Raw genomic sequence first — 19,614 nt, forward strand, 5'->3', positions numbered from 1 at the left:
TCGTGGCCTTATCCCCGAGGAGAAGGTAATAACCCTGGTTCTGAGAGTGCCAGAGGAAGTCTGAGGCTGAACCCAACAGGAAGAGGAAATAACGGCTCCCCTTCTCCGGGGAAGGGGAGGAAGCCAACTGGCCAAGAAGAAATACATTTTGCAGACCTCCAGCCCCACTTTTTGCAGACAGAGCAAAGAATAAAGAAGGATGCATTTGGAAGTGAGAAACTGGCCCAGAAAAATTACTTTTAGAAACTCCTTTTTCTTAACTTTGCTTAGAAACTCAAATAAAGATGGATCAATTTCAATTACATTTTCAAAGTAGAAGTAAATTTCTAATATGAATGTTAGCCTATTTATTCATATGTAGCCATACAGGCAGAGTTGCTCCTGTCATCCCTATTTATTTTACTTGGGTTTTTTGTTGCTGTTGTTTAACTTTCTTATAAATCAAATCTTCTCTAGCTTGAAGATTATGAATTTCTTCTTTGGAGACTTCTTCATGTCTCAAATGTATTCCATCTAGTGTTTAATTTCATGGAATACAGAATATCAGAGTACAACTTAACTGCTAAAACTCAAAATTACCAAAATAGAAACTCTACAGACTAACTCACTTGGGAAGGTAAATTGAAGTAAAATTAACACCACTGACCTCATTCAAAACTTTCCTTGTCAGAGAGCTAAGGATGAAAAAAAAAAAACATATTGATGTCAAAATATAGCCTGCTCTGAAAAGTGACACATCTTCTCATGTAATAGCTTTGATTTTCTCTGTCCTGGGGGAAAGCACTAACTGTAAATTCATGCTCTGGGTGTACAAAGAAAGAGAACTTTGCCATTCTCCAAATTATTCTAGGACTTTCTGGAGTGAGGACCATGGAACCAGGTGAAAAATGAAAAAATGCTTTCATTTTTTTGGTATGAAATTAAGAGCATTGGTCTGGGAATGTGTACTATTTCTAGCCCTAGTTCTGCCATGAGAGACTGAGACCATTTATAAGCAGCTCTTTGGGCCTCAGTTTTCTCTATTTGAAAGAGGAATATGGGCAATGATCTTCAAGGTTTTTCAGTTCTAGTAGTCTGAGCAGAAGTCATTCATTCTAGAATGTTCTTAATTTTGTTTTCTCTTTTAGAAGTTGGGGTTTGGGGAAAGAGAAGGAAGGACTTCAATGCCTGATTATCAGTAGTATTACCATTTCAGTATTGGTCTTCTCTCTTCTTTCCAAGTTACAATGGACTCTGGAGTTGAAAGTCTTTGTGATGTTTTAGAGTCAGACTTTGGTTTTAATTCCAATTCTGTCTTATTAGTTGTGGTCTTCACTATTACCTGACGTTACTGAGCCAAAGTGTCCCCTCTCTGAAAGAGGGATAATAAAATCCGTCCCAAATCTTTTTGGGGAAAACATCAGATGATAAATGAAAGGTCACCAACGTCATCCTTCATACCAATACTATTAATAAATGGTTGATAGCAATGACCAACTGATTGTCTTGCCTGTGCTTCTCTGGTATACTGGCACAGTACTATCAAAGCTATTCTTTGCCTACTTATTTCCATGCTGACATGTGGCCAACTCATACAGACCGCAGGCCACAGCGTGCATAGGTGCTGCTACATTTACATCAGCCTCGACTTCTGTTCACATCTCTGTGTGCGGGCATGTGTGCACAGGTGCGTGCCCACAGTGGAGAACTGGCAAGGTGGTCTTCCCACTCTGTTGTCTTTCATCTTCTAATATGAAAGAATTTGATGACAAAACTGGTCTTTTTCTCATGTCGAACAGAAGATAAGTCCAAATGCTTCTTAAATCAGACTAGCTCTCCACATGTAAGGATAGAGGAAAAATATTATTGACATTGTCATTTTGGAGATTGGTGGGGCTATGGGATAAGTTATGGGAGTTTAAGAGTAAAAGGTTCACTCTACCTCTTGTCAATGACATCTGCAAACAACACAAAATTCTAGGATGATTTACTGATGAAGCTTCATTAGGAGGCAGCTTCTTTTTCTTTTCTTTTCTTTTTTTTTTTTTAAGATTTTATTTATTTATTCATGAGAGACACAGAGAAAGAGAGAGAGAGGCAGAGAAACACAGACAGAGGGAGAAGCAGGCTCCATGCAGGGAGCCCGACCGGGGGACTCGATCCCTGGACCTCGGGATCACGCCCTGGGCTGAAGGCAGATGCTCAACCACTCAGCCACCCAGGCTTCTTCTCCCCCCCCCCTTTCAATTAACATCTAGAAATAGCATTACATAAATATTTAGGAAACCACGACCAAGAAAGTTGAAGTGTCCTATTCCCGGACTCTAGCGAGTTTAGGGGACACTCAGAACGGAGAGTACTTCTGGGGTTGTTTTTCAGGTCCCAAGGGCTTAACCTTTTCGAGAGCAGTGGGCTCTGTCCCAGCCACTTCTGCCCCGGGCCCCCAGGCTCCCAGCCCCCTGTGTCTGGGCGCAGCAGGTGCCCCCCCAACATGCGCCTTCGGGGTGCACCCCCTTCCCCTGCGGGTGCCGGGCTCCAGAAGAGTGGTGCAGCCGGGCTCCTGGTTTCCTTCAGGCGCAAGGTCTCTTGTCCCCACCCCCCATTTATTCTGAACCCTTCAGCAGCTCAGCACAGCAAGCTTGACAGGACCTGTCTTCCTCGACTGTTAATTTCACAGCCGGATGAGTAGAAAGGTAATTTATATGGGTCAGTCAGATTTAAAATGCTGCTGTGTCTCCTGACGAGGTGGAATGAGAGGATTTAAAAGAATTATTAGTGTGGTCCAGAGCGGCAGTCTGTGGTTTCTTCGACACAGTCCTATACCTTTTCCATTTGGTAAATGCCCCACGTGGCCTCCACATGTTGACTGTGGATTACAACCAAGATGAGAAGCGAGCCACTGGGGGAAGATTTTTGTTTTCATTTATTTTTAATTAATTGCAAACTTCCTCTTTCATTTGGCTTGCCACGCTCTGCAGATCCTGGTGACACAGGAGCTCTGCCAGCATTAGGAGCCACTGTGCCGAACTGTGAGCGGCTTAAAAGTACCAGCCAGCTGCTTTGCACTCAATCCTCAGGGAAGGTTTGAAATAAATTTGCATGCTTGGAATTCACCTTCAAAAATGATCCACTTGATGTTGTTGAAATCCATGCTTCTCTTTCCTTCATCTGCTCCTTAAATTATAATATTAATGATTATAAATTATTATTATTTAAACATAGTTATTAAATTTTAGGGGATAAAGGGAGTGTCTAGGAGGCACTTTAAGGCAAAAATCAGAAAGAGTTTTTCCTGCCCTTCAGATTTTTACTGAAATCCCTGGAACTAGCAGGTTTGTATAAGGAAGGGGTGATGCTTAACAACAGAAGAGCTAAAAAAAAAGCAACCCAAGGGGGGAGAAAAACCCAGGGGCTTGAGAATCAGTTACGTCTCTTTTGAGGTCAGACAGATGTGAGTTGAATAACTGTGTGAACTTGGGTGAAATGATTTAACAATCCCAATCCTCAGCTCTTTCACCTGTAAAACAGTTGTTTCAAAAAGTAAATATAACAATCAAGATGAAGCATCTTGCACCCACATTGCATGTTCTATAGATGGTAGCACTTATTAATACAATCTAACAGAAAAACGGAAGCATGAGTTCTTTAAATATTGAATTCATGGTCTTAAAATGTAAATTGAAAACTTCCTGTTTCAATAAGCTGGTCAACTAGGGTAACAGACATACTCCCTTGAGTTAAACAGTTAGAAAACGGGAAAAGATAAAATAATGACAACAAAATTATTGGATATCTGAACCCCCAAAACAGAAGTGGAATTCTCCCCCCATGAGTTACAACTGAAGAAAGAACTAGAAATTTGAATGGCAACTGAAGGAGGCTAATCCTGCCTCAGGGAGGGGCCTACGAGGCCCTGGGAATCCCCATGTTTGGGTTCTAACACCTAGCTGGAGTCAGGAGAGAGGGCCTTGGGTCCAGACAAGGAAGGGAAGGTAACACTGAGAATGCTGCCTAAAGTCCAGTGCCTTGGAAAAATGAAAAGGTGGCCTTAAAAAAACTCACCCAGGCAGCATGGAGAGATAACAAGAAAATGCAGAAGCTGAGTGAAAATGAAGACATCTCCCCTGGAAATCACAAGCCCTTGCCTTTGCTTCACTGGAGCTTAGATATGACTTTACAAAACTCTGTTTGGGAAACTCCAAGCCTAGAAATTTGTATATAATTTGTCCCCCAAATGAGTAAAATGCAGTGAATAATGAAGAAAATGGGGGAAAGGAAAAAAAAATAAGGAAACAGTATTGCTGATAAAGCCAAAGAGCGGCAAAGAACCAAATTAGGAAGATTTTGATCAACAGTAATAAAGAAATAAAGAGTGTTTATAAACAGATAAATCATATTTGGAATAAAAAGGACAATTGCAGATCGAATGTGTGTATGTATGTGTACGTATGTATTCAGAAACTGTATGGAGATAAATTTGAAAGCTTTAGTCAAAAAATAAAACTTTTTAGAAAAATTACCAAATTTACCAAATGACTACAAAAAAGATGAATAATTTTATAACTGTTAAAGAAATTGAATCAAAAAAAAAAAAGAAATTGAATCAGTATTTACAAATAAATCCAAATGAAGTCATTCAGAGTGTTTTAAAGCCAAGTTCTCCACATTTAAGAAAGATAAGTAATTATTTTTTCATAAAACTCTTCCAGAGTAGAAAGAAGAAAATACTTTACGCATTCATTTCTTGAGTGCAGGAAAATCTGAAACTCCAACTTGTCAGAACTGTAGTACCACAAAGGAATACTGTTGGTTAATATCATTTATGACAATGATGCAAAATCATAAATAAAATACTCATAAAACAAATCCAACAGTGTATTAAAATTTATAGCATGACCAAGTGGGTTTCTTTTTAGAAATACCAAGAGGGTTTAAATTAAACAAATCTACTAATTTTATTCATTCTATAAAGAAATTGAAGATGAAAACATAATTATCCCAATAGATTAAAAAAGTGATTTGATAAAATTCAACACCCATTCAGGGTAGCAACAAAAGAAGAGCAACCCACATGTTTATGCTAAAATTAGAACAGGAGAAGAATTCCTTAATCTGCTTCAGAATATCAACCAAAATCTTAACAGCAAAATCATATTCAATGGGGAAACATTAGAGGCTCCATTTAAATCCCTTGTAAATGATGCTTGCAATCACAACTTCATTTTAATTTTGAACTGCAGATTTTAGCTAGTGCAGCAAGAGAAATTAATTAATTAAAACTTTTAAAATGTGAACAAATCAGAAAGAAAAATAAGACATGGCTGATGATATGATGGTCTCATAGAAAAATGTAGGAAAATCTACAAACTATTAGTACCAATAATAGTTCAGCTAGATCTCCAGATGCAAGACCAATGTACAAAATCAGTAGTGTATCTTAATATCCTCCATAAAATGTAGCAAATGTACCTAAAGGTAAATATAACAAAAGAAGTGTAATACTTTATGAAGATAGTCACAAAATTCTATGAAGGACCTAAAGAGTTAAATACATGGGGAGAAGGCATGTCCAAAGATTGGAAGACTTTTTTTTTTTTTAAAGATTTATTTATTTATCCATGATAGACAGAGAGAGAGAGAGAGAGGCAGAGACACAGGCAGAGGGAGAAGCAGGCTCCATGCACCGGGAGCCCGACGCGGGAATCGATCCCCGGACTCCAGGATCCCGCCCTGGGCCAAAGGCAGGCGCCAAACCGCTGAGCCACCCAGGGATCCCCTGGAAGACTTAGTATTAAAAGGATGGCAATTTTCTAATTAATTTACAAGGTAAATTTAATTTCACAGGACTGTATAAGATGACCTAAATGTCATACAAAAGTAAAAAGCACTAACGATGAACTAAAATAATTTTTTGGAAAGAGATGAAGAATAAGGCTCAGGAAGAAAAGAAGGAGAATAAAAAGCGGAGACAGATTCCACGAGGAGTAAACTTTGATATAATCATATTAAGTAAGGCAGTGTTATTGACATGGGGAGAGACAGAAAGGTCAACAGAAGAGAACAGAGAACCCAAAGACAGACCCATCTCTATGTAGGAACTTTGTGTAAAGTGGAGTGGCCTTACAAATGCATGAGGGAAAGTTGGTCTGGTCGGCAACTGGTGCTATGACATCAGGCTAATCCATAGAGAAGAGAATGGCAGACTCTTACTTATTACCATACACAAAAACAAACTGCAGATGGATTGAATACTAAGTGTAAAACTTGAAAATTTAAAAATTTCAAGAAAGAGGGATGCCTTGGTGGCTCAGCGGTTGAGCATCTGCCTCTGACTCAGGGTGTGATCCCCGGGTCCGGGATAGAGTCCCACATCAGGCTCCTGCGGGGAGCTTGCTTCTCCCTCTGCCTGTGTCTCTGCCTCTTTCTCTGTATCTCATGAATAAATAAATAAAATCTTTAAAAAAAAATCCAAGAAAGAATACGGATAATATTATATGACTTCAAGTGAGAGGTATTACCTAAAAAAACAAAACAAAAAAAAGCAAAATGAAAGAAAATGCTGATCAATTTGACTTCATTAAATTAAAAACTGTGCATGCACAAAATATACCATAACAAGAGCATAAAACAAAGTAAAACAGAACAATTGACTCTGAGAAAAGATATTTTCCATCTATATAAGTGCCAGAGGAATAGTATTCAGAATACAGAAAGTCTTCTATAAATCAGTAAGGAAAAGAAAAACAACATTTTAGAAAATCGATAAAGGATATTAAAAAGCAGTTCACAGAAGGGGAGACTGAAGTATTTCATACATATATGAACATATACCCAACTTTGTTGTTATACAGGGAATGCAAATCAAAATAATAAGAGAAACCATTTCATCCTCAACAGATAAGAAAGACAAGTGTGATATCAGGAAATGTTGATAAGGATGTGGGGAAATAGGACTCAGGGAATGTTACCAGTAGAACAAATTGGCACAACCATTAATGAAATATTGAAAGCAATATTCAATATTTCAAACATTGCTTTCAATATTTCATTAATTAGGATGCATGGAAACACATATCTTAAAATTCTATCTCTAGTTATACATCTTAGAAAAACTTTCACACGTGCACAAGGGGCCATATGTCAAGATTTTCATTGTAGCACTGTTCACAACACAGTCAAAACAATGTAAGTGTCTCTTAGCAAGGGACTGGGCAGGTAAGTTGGGTTTACTTATACAGCAAGTCAAATGAATTAACTAGATCTACATATATCGATATGAAAAAACCCTCATGAATAGTATATGTAACGAGAAAAACAAGTTGCAAAAAATATAGGCACTAGTAGTATCTTTTGAATAAAATTTAAAAATATATCAAACAATAATATACATTATTTATGCATCCATGCATATGTGGTAAAAGAGAAGGCAAAAATATTTACATACTTGATCAGGGTGCTTGTTGCTCAGAAAGAAGGAAAGGAAGGCACACTGTTGCTGGATTTTTATCTGTGCCTGTACATATTACTTCTTTCAAAAGGTTAAACAATAAAGAGATGTATTAAGCAGATGTGATAGAACAATGTGTTATAAACACGGTGGGGAGGAATGTGAAGTTATGCTTTTTCTGTATTTTTTTTTTTATCTTTGAAACATTTCATAACCGGAACCAACATTTTCAAAAGATAAATAGCCAAAATATCTTCCATATTTCAGATAAAGCTAGGTGCCTCGTTCTTCCTGCGGAGGGCCTGATGTGCCCCCAGGGCCTCCCCCCACCATCAGTCTTTGAGAATCACTGACATGGACAGGATGGAATTGCTACCTGCCGGTATCGTGTTACAAGTTACTACTGGTAATTCTTGCTATCAAAGCAATTGCATTTTCATTTCCCCAATTTGGAAGTATATTCTAATATTTTTTTGCTTCTTAAATCTGAACATGCCTTTTGGAAACACTTATATATGCTCTTTCCAACCCCATCTCACCTCATCCCACTGGAAATCACAGATAGAAAGAATTAGCAGTGCACGTATATTTTTCTGGAAAGCTCATTAACAGAGTCTAAGAGATAAGGGGACAAGTGTCAGAACTGGAGCCAGGAGTCCTGGCTTCTCTCTCTGTTCAGTAACTGCGGGATGGTTTTCTTAACTTTTCTGTGCTTTAGTTTCTTTATCTTTGCAGTAGAAGTGTTGACTTACCTCTAAATCCTTTCCAGCTCTAAGGTTTTGTAATTTTATGAAATATGAGAGTGAAGTCAGTTATAAAACTAAGTGGTAGGTGGAATATATGAACTGAGGAAGAGCCAAAGGGCTCCTCAGTGTCACAGTATCTCTTCCTCTGTCTTTGCCAGAGTGTCACTGTTTCAGATTAAGGTATTAAAGGCTGAAATTTAGCAGCAAATGTTTTCTGAGAAAGATATGCCACTGTTGTTCATGAAAGCCTTAGTAGAAATACATTTTAAAATAAGCATGTCAAATGGCTGGCTTCCTGAAAGATTCTGGGACACAGGGCATGTAGTTTTGATGAAAAAATGATCCGGGATTGGGCTAGACTGTTGAAAGGACTGCCTTAGGAGAGGATCCTTGTTCCTTCAGAAGGATGCATGGGGCACCATACGCTTGGGAATAATGGACCCTAAAGAGGGGAAGGAATGGACAGAGGAGGGCACCTAGGTGGCTCAGTGGTTGAGCGTCTGTCTTTGGCTCAGGTTGTGATTCTGGAGTCCTGGGATCAAGTCCCGCATCAGGTTCCCCATAGGGACACTGCTTCTCCTTCTGCCTATGTCTCTGCCTCTCTCTGTGTGTCTCTCATGAATAAATAAATAAGATCTTAAAAAAAAAAAAAAGAATGGACAGACGAAGGTGGAGTAGAATTAAAGACTGAGCATTGTCACAAGTTCACAAGGGCAGTTCCCAGAATCACCTTTTAAGTTCCAGTTGATGAAAGAAGTGCTTCTTGGAGGCAGGTGGAGTTTACAAGACCACCCCCAAAAATACTGGCTTTACTGGAGTTGCAGGAGGCCCTAGCATTGGCAGGGCACCTGGAAGAGGGGTGCCAGCTGACTGTCCAACTCCCCAAGTTCCTGCTGGATTAGCAGGCCTTGTCCAAGGGGTGGGAGGGCCACCCCAATAGGTAATGACCCCACACAGAAGAGGCAGTAGCTGCTGCGGTTGCTGCTACTGCCAGCATTGCTGGAGCCTCAACTCAATACCCACCGGGAGGAGGGACCCCACCCAGTCCTGTGGGCTGGGCAATACCAGTCCAGGCATTATGACTCCTCCACCTGGTAGGAGACCACCCATGAACCTCCCAGTTGTGTCCCCTTACTCAAAGGATGCCAATAGGCATGCCCCTCCAAGAATGAGACCCCCTCCGCCAGGAATTAGAGGTCCACCTCTCCAGGAATGCATACCCCAAGGGATGTAGGATACTGTTGATCCTTCTTAAGTCACTTTTCCTCCTACAATGTGTCTTGTGAAACTGTGTAGAGTGTACGTTTTTGTTTCCTCTTTGCTACACTAATATTAGCCAGTAAACATACAGCTGTTTAGAAAACCCAAGGTGTTTGTTTGTTTGTTTGTTTTATGTAACGAAGCAGGATGTTTTAAAATCTTTGGATCAGTGATGGGGTAGTTTCTTATTTTAGGATGAAGTTGAAATGGAGTCATTATTCATCAAACTGCCAAAGGAAATGCCACAGTGGGTGTACCTCTTCACCAGTTCAGCGATCCTGGAACCACACCTAACCACTTAATGCTCATTAGAGTTATGTTTAAGGCAGGTTAGATTTAATAAAAAGGTGGAGAAAAAGGAAATTCAAAAACTTTAACGATGAACAATCTATTCTTTTATCATATGGGAACTTCTGAATTGGTGTGGAAGTTTTCAAGGATGCTATGGGAGTGATTTAAGTGTAATTTCCTGGAGTCTTAATTGCTAATTATTTTAACTAAGAGTTCTAAATTAAACTTTCTCTATTTTGAAGGCTTTAAGGAGTTTAAAGCAATTGCTGTCATTGAGAATGTGTTTAGTATCTGTTCTCAGGAGTGGAATCTAATCAGCCACGTAAGCATGGTGACCTCAGAAATACAGCCAGAAGCAGCAGCTTTAATTGTATTGAGAAATCAACATCCACTAGGGTGAGATATCACCTTTGACTGGTGGAAAGTTTTGGAACTTCATGTTCAGTGGATTCAAAAATCGCCTTAAAATTTATTTTTTTGACAGGCTGATCTGGTCTATAGATCAACTCTTAATAAAAAAAATGAGGTTAGTGATTTGGAATTGACACAGCCACACAAGTCAATTCTTTTTTTTTTTTTTTTTTTTGGCCTAATCATATCCTAAATGCCATTCTTATAGTTAGTTATGCCTCTTCTTTGCCAATCCTATATATGTATATGTATATATACATATATACATATATATATAAACTACTATAATGCTAAGCGAAATAAGTCAGTCAGAAAAAGGCAAATACCATATGATCTCACTCATATGTGGAATTTAAGAAACTAAACAGATGAACATAGGGGAAGGGAAGGAAAAATAAAATAAGATAAAAATAGGGAAGGAGGCAGACCGTAAGAGACTCTTAACTATAGGGAACAAACTGAGGGTTGCTGGAGGGTGGTGGTTGGGGGATGTGATAATTGGGTGATGGGCATTAAGGAGGACACTTGATGTAATGAGCACTGGGTGTTATATGCAACTGATGGATTACTAAATTCTACCCCTGAAACCAATCATATACTATATGTTAACTAAATTGAATTTGAATAAAAATTTAAATAAATAAATAAATAAATAAATAAAGTACTTATAATAGTCACTGCTAAGTATACACGTAAAAGCATAAGCATTTCAATACTTAAGACTGTATAGCTCAATTAAATGCTCTCAGAAGGTAGATAGCTAACCCGCCCTGCCATTTTTTTTAAAGTGTACTGCTACAATTTTATATTCCCATATTCAGGACTTTTTAGTCTATAAAAAAGAATTTTATAATAAAAAATTTGAGTTATTATAACAAGAGGTTGAATGGAATTTTAATTTTTGCTCCGAGTAGCCAATCCCACATCTGTGCAGGAATGGTACCAGGTGCCCAAAATTCTGAATGCAAGGAACCAACCATTGCTGAGACCAAACAATTTTCTGCAGAAAATAAACCTTATAAATACAACTCCCTGGTACCCCCAATCTGTAGGAAAGGACTTCTGTGGGGGAGAGGAAGAGTTCCCTTTTGGGAAACTCACTGTTCCTGAAGACGGCTGCACTGCACTTAAATTTTGTTTCCCAGCTGGTCTTCTGCTTAGCCAGTAGACTTGCTACCTGCCTCTGTACTATTGCAAAGAAGGATAAGGCCATATGGGAAAGAAATGATAGAACTCCCAGGTAAAGGAAGGCCTGGGGCTAACGCACAGACACCCTAGTTTTCCCTAATTCAACATTTCCTGATTCTAAGAGTTGTCTGGAAAAAGATGAGATGGGAGCTGTAGGCTTGCCAGAACTGCTGTGCTGTAAGGGGTGAAAGGACTGGATCATGGCCAGTCTATTGGGCATCTGCCAGAAATCAGAGTCCCCCTCTGAGTTTTATGGAGAAATCGACCGGGGACTCACTGATCTTTAGTTGTGAGACACATTGGAACTACCGTGCATTCTCACGGAACCCATAGGCTACAAGCCAAAACAGCAGTCTTGGCCAAACTGGTATGAAATGCAACCTCCTCAGGCAGGTAACAGGGCATTTTCCCTCTCCCAGACATGATATCCTCCTCCTTTTCCATAGCCACTCTCCTAGTTTAATCTCTCTCTCTGTCTCGCTCACAATGCCAACAGATTTCTGATTGGTTTCTGTACATCTAGACCAGTTGTTCCATGTGTCATTCTCCAAACAGTGACTAGAATGATCTTAAGGAAGGCAAATCTAATCAAGTCACTTCCCAGATTAAAATTCTTTGATGGTTCTTGATGTCACCTTAATTGAGCTCCTGGTCTCCCCAGCATCATCTCTTAGCTATGGTGAACTTCTTTCCCTGGTTCCATATCACCAAAGTACTCTTTCACTTCTAGGCTCTCATAGTACCTTCTACTCTGCCGGAGACAGTCCTTCCTCAGACATTGTATCCTGCTTCAGACCTGCTAAATCTCATTTGACCTTCACTTGTGAGATGAAATGTTACTTCTCCACAATACACCTGTCATGAATTCTTGCATCATTTGTTGCTCTCTCCAAGGTACAGTTGAAAACCTGCCTGTCTTATTCATCAGCCTATCCTGTCCCAGAGTATATAGTTAATAGATATTTGCTGAAAAAATAAGAGTTAATTAGGGACCATTTAATCCTTGGGCACTAAAAAGAAAAAGTTAGTTACCTTAATCAGATCAAGCCTGGGGGGGAGGGGGGGAAAGATCAAGCCTGGGCCTTCTGCCCACGCCATATTAACATCTGACTCTGATCAGATGCTAACATTATATCAAGGTATTAACAAGAGAATAGTGAATATAATCCATCATTTTTTTTTAGACAATGAACAAAAGCACAAAACATAATTCTTATAACAGTTTAGCAACTCCTTTCCTCAGGCTGTCCAGGTCTTTCCTAACCAATCACTTCATGCAAATATGTTCCCTTAAGCTCCCCAGGAATATTCATATTTATTTTATTTTTTTAAAGATTTTATTTATTTATTCATGAGAGACACACACACACAGAGAGAGAGAGAGAGAGGCAGAGACATAGGCAGAGGAAGAAGCAGGCCCCATGCAGGGAGTCCGACATGGGACTCGATCCCAGGTCTCCAGGATCAGGCCCTGGGCTGAAGGCGGCACTAAACTGCTGAGCCACCTGGAATATTCATGTTTAAAAAAGAAAAGTCAAGTTGGGTCTTTTGGTTGCCCCGTTAGTTGGCTAGGGATGTTGTGATCAATTACCACAAACTGGGTGACTTAACAACAGAAACTTATTGTCTCCGTTCTGGAAGCTGGAGGTCTGAGATCAAGATCAGCATCTTGGATTTCTTTGGCCTGCAGAATCATCACACTGACCTTTGCCTTCATCCTCACATGGCATTCTTTCTGCATGTGTGTTTGTGTCCAAATTTCTCTATTTATAAAGATACCCAGTCATATTGGATTACGGGCATATCCTATTCCAGTCTGACCTCTTCTTTATTATTTTTAATAAAGATTTTATTTATTTACTTGAGAGAGTAAAAGAGAGAGCAGGAGTGGGAGGGGACGGACAGAGAAAAAGGGAGAAGCAGGCTCCCCACTGAGCAGGGAGCCCATTGTGGGGCTGGGATCATGACCTGAGCCAAAGGCAGATGCTTAACTGACTGAACTACCCAGGCACCCCTGACCTCTTCTTAACTAATGATATCTACAATGATCCTATTTTCCAAATAAGAGCATATTGAGGTCCTGGGGATTATGATTTCAACATACGAGTTTTGGAGGGACATACTTCAACCTGTAACTGTTTCAAATAATGGAAACTTTTACTTAAGTGAAAAACAGAATTTACTGAAAAGGGAGCAGTTTTGAAAGGTCTCAGTGATTGGAATTGCTTGTCTCTATCCCAGTCACTGCAGCTGTGAAGAGTGGACTCTATTTTTTTCTATCTTTGGACAACTTGACTCAGGATTCAAAATCCCAGGAAAGTTCAACTGGCCGATCTTGGGTCATTGACCCACTTCTTGGCTGCATGGTATGGTGGTACAGTGATGAGAGAGTTTTGGCAGGAATCATCTCTTTGGTTTTCATAGCAGGAGAGCAGGTACTTGGGCTGCTGTTCTGCTCACAAAGAAGGCGTGAAGTTAATTCCTCTGAAGAAATCTGAGATCTGGGAATGCCAGAGGGAAAATAGATGCTAGGTAGCCAAAAAGAAAGAGAAAAAAAAAATGCCTCCAATTTCTTTTCTTTTCTTTTCTTTTTTTTTTTTTTTCCAAAAAGAGAAACTCAAGAAGAATGCTTCTTTCTTTCTGGTGTGAATGTTAGACTCGATAATAATCAAGTATGGGGATATTTCTAAGCAAATATGAGTTGGAGCTTTGGAAAGCATTATGATCATACTACATGGTGACTTTTTTTCTGATGATGTCCCTTTAGAACAGATTCTTTTCTATTAGAATAAGTCATCTTTAGTGGGGCTCAGGATATTTCCATCTTTTATGATAAAGATTTCCTGGAAGGGGACAAACATTAGGCTTTTGTAATTCATTTGATTTTTGCCTTTTCTTTTTTCTTTCTTTTTCTTTCTTTCTTTCTTTCTTTCTTTCTTTCTTTCTTTCTTTCTTTCTTTCTTTCTCTTTCTTTTCAAGATTTTATTTATTTATTCATGGGAGACATACACACACACACACACACAGAGAGAGAGAGAGAGAGAGAGAGAGAGAGAGAGAGGCAGAGACACAGGCAGAGGGAGAAGCAGGCTCCATGCAGGGAGCCTGATGTGGGACTTGATCCTGGGAGTCCAGGATCACACCCTGGGCTGAAGGCAGACACTAAACCACTTAGCCATCCAGGGATCCCAACTTTTGCCTTTTCATACCAATCATTGGACCTAGACAGTCTCTTGTGTGCTTATATATAGGAAGCAGAACCAATCCTAGGTAAAATGCAATCTGGTTGCCTTTCAGCCCCAGTGACTCAAGGTCTTTACTGTGACTGCTAATTTACCCACACCCTGCTCCCTGAAAGTAAAGGCTCTAGCTCATCTTCTTAAAATAGCAGTGAGATTAAGGGTACAGACTTCAGATTCCCTTGGTTCCATAGGATGGTCCAAGCTGAGTAACATATTTCTTCTCTCTGAACCTCAAAACGCTCTAGTGTGAAATGGCAATGATACCTCCCAGGGGATAATACTCTCACAGGGTTTATGTGAGATTACAGGCAGACATATTTGCCAAGTGTAACTCAATCAACCTGAGAATGTGCATTTCTGTGGTGTCAAGTCAGCGTGTGTTAACATTTATCATTAGATTTTGTTGGCTAGCTACTTGCATCTTAAAAACCACAGTACTTCACACCTTGCTTTCTTCCCTCCAAAAATCCATCCAAGTGTTTCTAGAATTCCCAGGGCAACCTCTCATATGTCCACAACAGCTGCCAGTTTCTTCTTCAAGGATATCTTTTTTTTTTTTAAAGATTTTATTTATTTATTCATAGAGACACAGCTAGAGAGAGAGAGGCAGAGACACAGTTAGAGGGAGAAGCAGGCTCCATGCAGGGAGCCTGACGTGGGACTCGATCCCAGGTCTCCAGGATCACACCCTGGGCTGCAGGCGGCGCTTAACCGCTGCGCCACCGGGGCTGCCCTCTTCAAGGATATCTTGATGACATTTGTCTCTCACCTTCTTAAGAAAGACATCTCTCCCTCTGCTGCTTTTGCTGTAAAGACACTGCTTTCACCCTCTACAAATACACTGTCAGTCTGAGCCTTAGAGTCTTTGGACATCTTGAATCTGGCGAAAAGTATTAAATATTCTCCATGGGATTCTGGATTTGGAAAGTGAAATCAAATATGTGGTTACAGCCTCTTGTATTGCCATGCTGACCATGTAATGAACACGGGGTTGTTTGATATATCATTGGAGGAGTACCATCAACACCTATAGCTCCCCAATATGTGACTTGGCAAGATTGGAAGGTTTATTGGATTAGCTCAAGGATCAGTAAATTTGAAAATTTACTTAGGAGATTAAATAATCTTTTATTGTGACTGCTCTTACCTTTCCACTCAAATCTTCTCTAATAAAATTTTGCAGCCAGTGAAAGTAGCAAGGAAGATTATAGTTTTGAGAGTTCTGGAAATGTGTTCACATTAGACATTCACTACACACATCAAAACTCAAGACTTGGTAAATAACAGTGAATGATTTCATGAGGCTCTTGACTTTGCCCAAACAGAAAATCTGTGCCCTCTTTCCTTGTTTGTGCTTTCCCTAACAAAGGCCTGATGAGCCCAGACATGGCCTTTCTGCTCTTTGCCCTCATACTACCATGGCCCTCTCTGCTTATTTAGGCTACCTTCCCTATGTACATACCTCTGTTCTGTACATCTCACTCCTCATCTTGTCTACCCAGTTAGTCACTTTATCTGATAATCTTTGTTAGGAGGACATTAGATGCTCCAGGATAATACTGGAAGCTCTACCCATTCTTTTTAATTTTTATTTTGAAAATCTAACCCCTCACTTCCCAATCATCCCTCATTCACCTACCACTTTCACAATTTTGTCATATCTAAGTAACGCTTGCACCATGTTTCTTTGAACCAACTGTCATTTTAAACTTGTGTCTATTTTAGCTTTTGTCCTCAGCAATAATACCTATGAAAAAATGGCTTTAACCCATAAGTTATATAATTTCTAATACATTAGAAACATTAAATGTATTAACATACATTAACATACATTAAATAACTTAATACATTAAGTTATTTAATTTCTAATTAAAATAATAGCTGTTAAAAAAGATCCATTGTATACCACCTATAATCACATAGCACTAATAGCACCCTCCTTATTCTATATCAGTGCTATCCAACAGAACTTTGTGATGATGGAAATGTTCCATATTGTTACTGTTCAGTATGGTAGCCACTAGCTTCATGTGGGTATCGAACACTTGAAATGTGGCTAGTGCAAATGATGAACTGAATTTTAAAGTTCATTTAACCAATTTATATTTAAATAGCCACATGTGGCTAGTGGCTGCTATATTGGAAAACATGGGTGCATGTTGGGAGGTGGTTGTATTAAATTATCACTCAATTTTCTTTCATAAGTAAAGAATATCCACATATAATAGAAGGGAAGGGCACTGGAACTAAAACTTTTGGGTAAGAGGAACTTTGTCAATATGGCTAGCAAATGTCATAGCACTTGATAAAAAAAAATATCAAGAGGTGGTAGCTTTCATCAACTCTCAAGTCACCTCATCAAGATGGTGGCCTTGATGATAGAAACATAAGATTTAAGGGGCCTTGAGTAATTAAAGTTGGAGTTTTTTTTAGTCCCCTTATCACAACAATTTATCCAGGGCTCCCTGGGTGCAAAGCAGTTTATAAGAAAGTGATGCAGACCTCAGGAGCATAATCCCTGGTATGTGGTCAGGGCCTTCCGGTCAGGGACACACTTTAATGAAAGTTGTAGTTTGTACAGCTTAGAAAACTTTCAAGCACAGTTTTTCCCCCAACTTAGTTTCAACTTGAACAAACACAAGAGCACTTGTAGAGAGAAATTCTCCTCCAAAGTGCACTCTTCTGGTGATTACCAGCAGGTCCACTGGCAGCAGCTGGATTGAGTGTCTGAATCAGACTGGCTGATTACCTTAATCACCTTAATCATAGAATCTACTCTCCCTGGAATGGTCTCAACATGGTGAGTGGCAGAAGAGCCTCTTTAAGCTCAAAACTCCTCGTTAGAACATATTCTGATGCTTTTAATGAAGAGCTTACAATTTATATTAGGGACAAGATAATTTCAAGGCTTTGTCAATCTTTTGCTAGGTCTTTTGTTAGTGATGAAGAGTTTTCCAAGAATGTCTTGCTTAGAATAGTGGGTACAACCTTCAGAGGTGTTGCTGAGGTCACAAGGTGAGTGTCTCTTCCCTGACTGCTCATTAACAGTTTAAAGCAGTACATGGGACCTTTTCTTCTCTAGTCCTACCTTTTGAAGCCCCATTAATCCACATATATTTGGGAATGGGGGTTGGAGCTTGATACCCACTCCCAGAATTAGAACATTCCTTGTCATGAATCCTTCTAAGCAGGTCACTCAAGAGACATCACACTCCAGCGGGTCAGGCTACCTGAATATTCAAAACTGTGCTGGGTTTACTATTTTTTTTTTAAAACATGGTACATAGGGATATAAGGAGTAGTAAGTATAAAACAATATAATACATTCATGCCTGTAACAATATCACTGGAATTTTCATATCTTTTCATGGTTGTATGGTTTTGAGTTTGTGAGAGAAAGCCATCAGGGGCTACTTTCTCTCCTTCTTTTGGTAAAAGTCACCACAAAAATATAGTGACAGGGCTATGCAGCATTGTTCAAACAACTAGACGTCGAGTAGGAATGACAAACATTTGATGATTGCTTATAATAAATGAACTCTTTGCTGAAATAATAAGCAATGTCAACTGATCCTTAATTACTAGTATCCAGACAAAATTTTAAAGAATATTACAAAATAAATTATAAAATGAACAATATTTGAGTTATAGCTAGGACTAATTTACTATACTTACCAGAAAGGTTAATGGCCCATAATGATTAAGGACATTGATCTTGGAGTCGGGAAGGCCTGATCTGGAATTCTGGTGTTTGACTTCCTTCTTCTGCAAACTTAGGTTTCTCAAACTGTGTCTTTCCAGTTTCCTTGTCCATAAATGGGGATAATAATGTATAACTCATCACGTTTTCTGTGAGGATTAAATAAATATATGTAATGTGATAAGGACAGTCTCTAGCACAAGGTGAAAACCAAGTAAATGACTTAACTAATTAGCAGTGTATTATGCTTTTAAAATCAGTCCTCGGGGCACCTGGGTGACTCAGTTGAGTGTCTGTCTTCAGCTCAGGTCATGATCCTGGGGTCCTGGGACCAACCCCTAAGCCCCATGTCAGGCTCTCTGCTAGAGGGAAGTCTGTTCGGCCCTCTGCCTCTGTATCTCTCTCCCCTCCCCCCTGTCCCCAGGGCTTCTAGGCTTGCTCTTTCAATTAAATAAATAAAATCTTTAAATCAGTCATTGGGAATCTCTATTATCCAAAATTGGTTCTAATTTTTAAATTTTAGTCCCCTAAGTTTTCAGAACTAAACACATATATTTAGAACAAAATACTTACAGTAACTTACACAGCACTTCCTATTTGGAAGCCAACTGCTCTGTACCCTTCACATACTTCACTCATTTAATCATTGCAACAATCCAACGATGTAGATACTCTGATCATCCCCATTTTACAGATGAGAAAACTGAAGCACAGAGAGGATAAATAACTTAAGATTACCCAGATAATTTCAACAGAGCCAGAATAGGAACCAATGATGTAGATACTCTGATCATCCCCATTTTACAGATGAGAAAACTGAAGCACAGAGAGGATAGATAACTTAAGATTACCCAGATAATTTCAACAAAGCCAGAATAGGAACCAGACAGTTGGCTCCAGAATTTGTGCTTTTACCCACTCATCTAAATATCCTGTCTTTTAGGGCCAGAAACAGAGATTGATTTATGATTATAATTATATTATAATATATAAATTATATAATATGTAAACATATACAAAATTATATTATAATTTAAACAAAACATATTGTTAAAAAATTTTAAAGCCTATATAAATCAACAATGAAATCCTCAGTACTCCTTCAACAGGGATTACCACAGCACAATTTGCTCCTCCTAGCCCCTTTGAATGAATATTCTTATTTAGTGGATGCTCTGCATTTGAGATTTAAAATTCAACTTTTTCTAAAACTTTTCTAGAACAAATTGAAGTTTGCTTCTTATGAAGAAACTCTTTTTCTTTCCAATCTCTTAGCTTTTATAGAGTAAGAAAGTTCTTGTTTGTTTGTAAAAATCATCCTGAAAAGAAAACAAGCATCCAGTGCCAGGA

The 19,614-nt window shown here is 39.0% G+C and overlaps 2 long non-coding RNA genes across 3 annotated transcripts in view; one reads left to right on the plus strand and one right to left on the minus strand.

The window, feature by feature from the left end:
* LOC140609048 (uncharacterized) overlaps positions 1-19,614 on the plus strand; it is a 69,470-nt gene that overhangs the window by 25,310 nt on the left and 24,546 nt on the right. The window lies entirely within an intron of this gene.
* The window catches only part of LOC140609047 (uncharacterized), a 125,992-nt gene that overhangs the window by 9,008 nt on the left and 97,370 nt on the right, over positions 1-19,614 (minus strand). The window contains exons 1-2 of one of the 2 annotated variants that reach the window (XR_012011041.1): positions 18,838-18,969; positions 18,240-18,413 (exon numbers count right to left, since the gene is read on the minus strand). This is a non-coding gene — a long non-coding RNA (uncharacterized lncRNA). Of the gene's footprint in view, positions 1-18,239; positions 18,414-18,837; positions 18,970-19,614 lie in introns of those variants that run through there. The other variant, XR_012011042.1, reaches the window with a different exon arrangement.

The sequence above is a fragment of the Canis lupus genome, chromosome 18 (assembly GCF_048164855.1).
Source record: "Canis lupus baileyi chromosome 18, mCanLup2.hap1, whole genome shotgun sequence".
NCBI classification, from domain to species: Eukaryota; Metazoa; Chordata; class Mammalia; order Carnivora; family Canidae; genus Canis; species Canis lupus.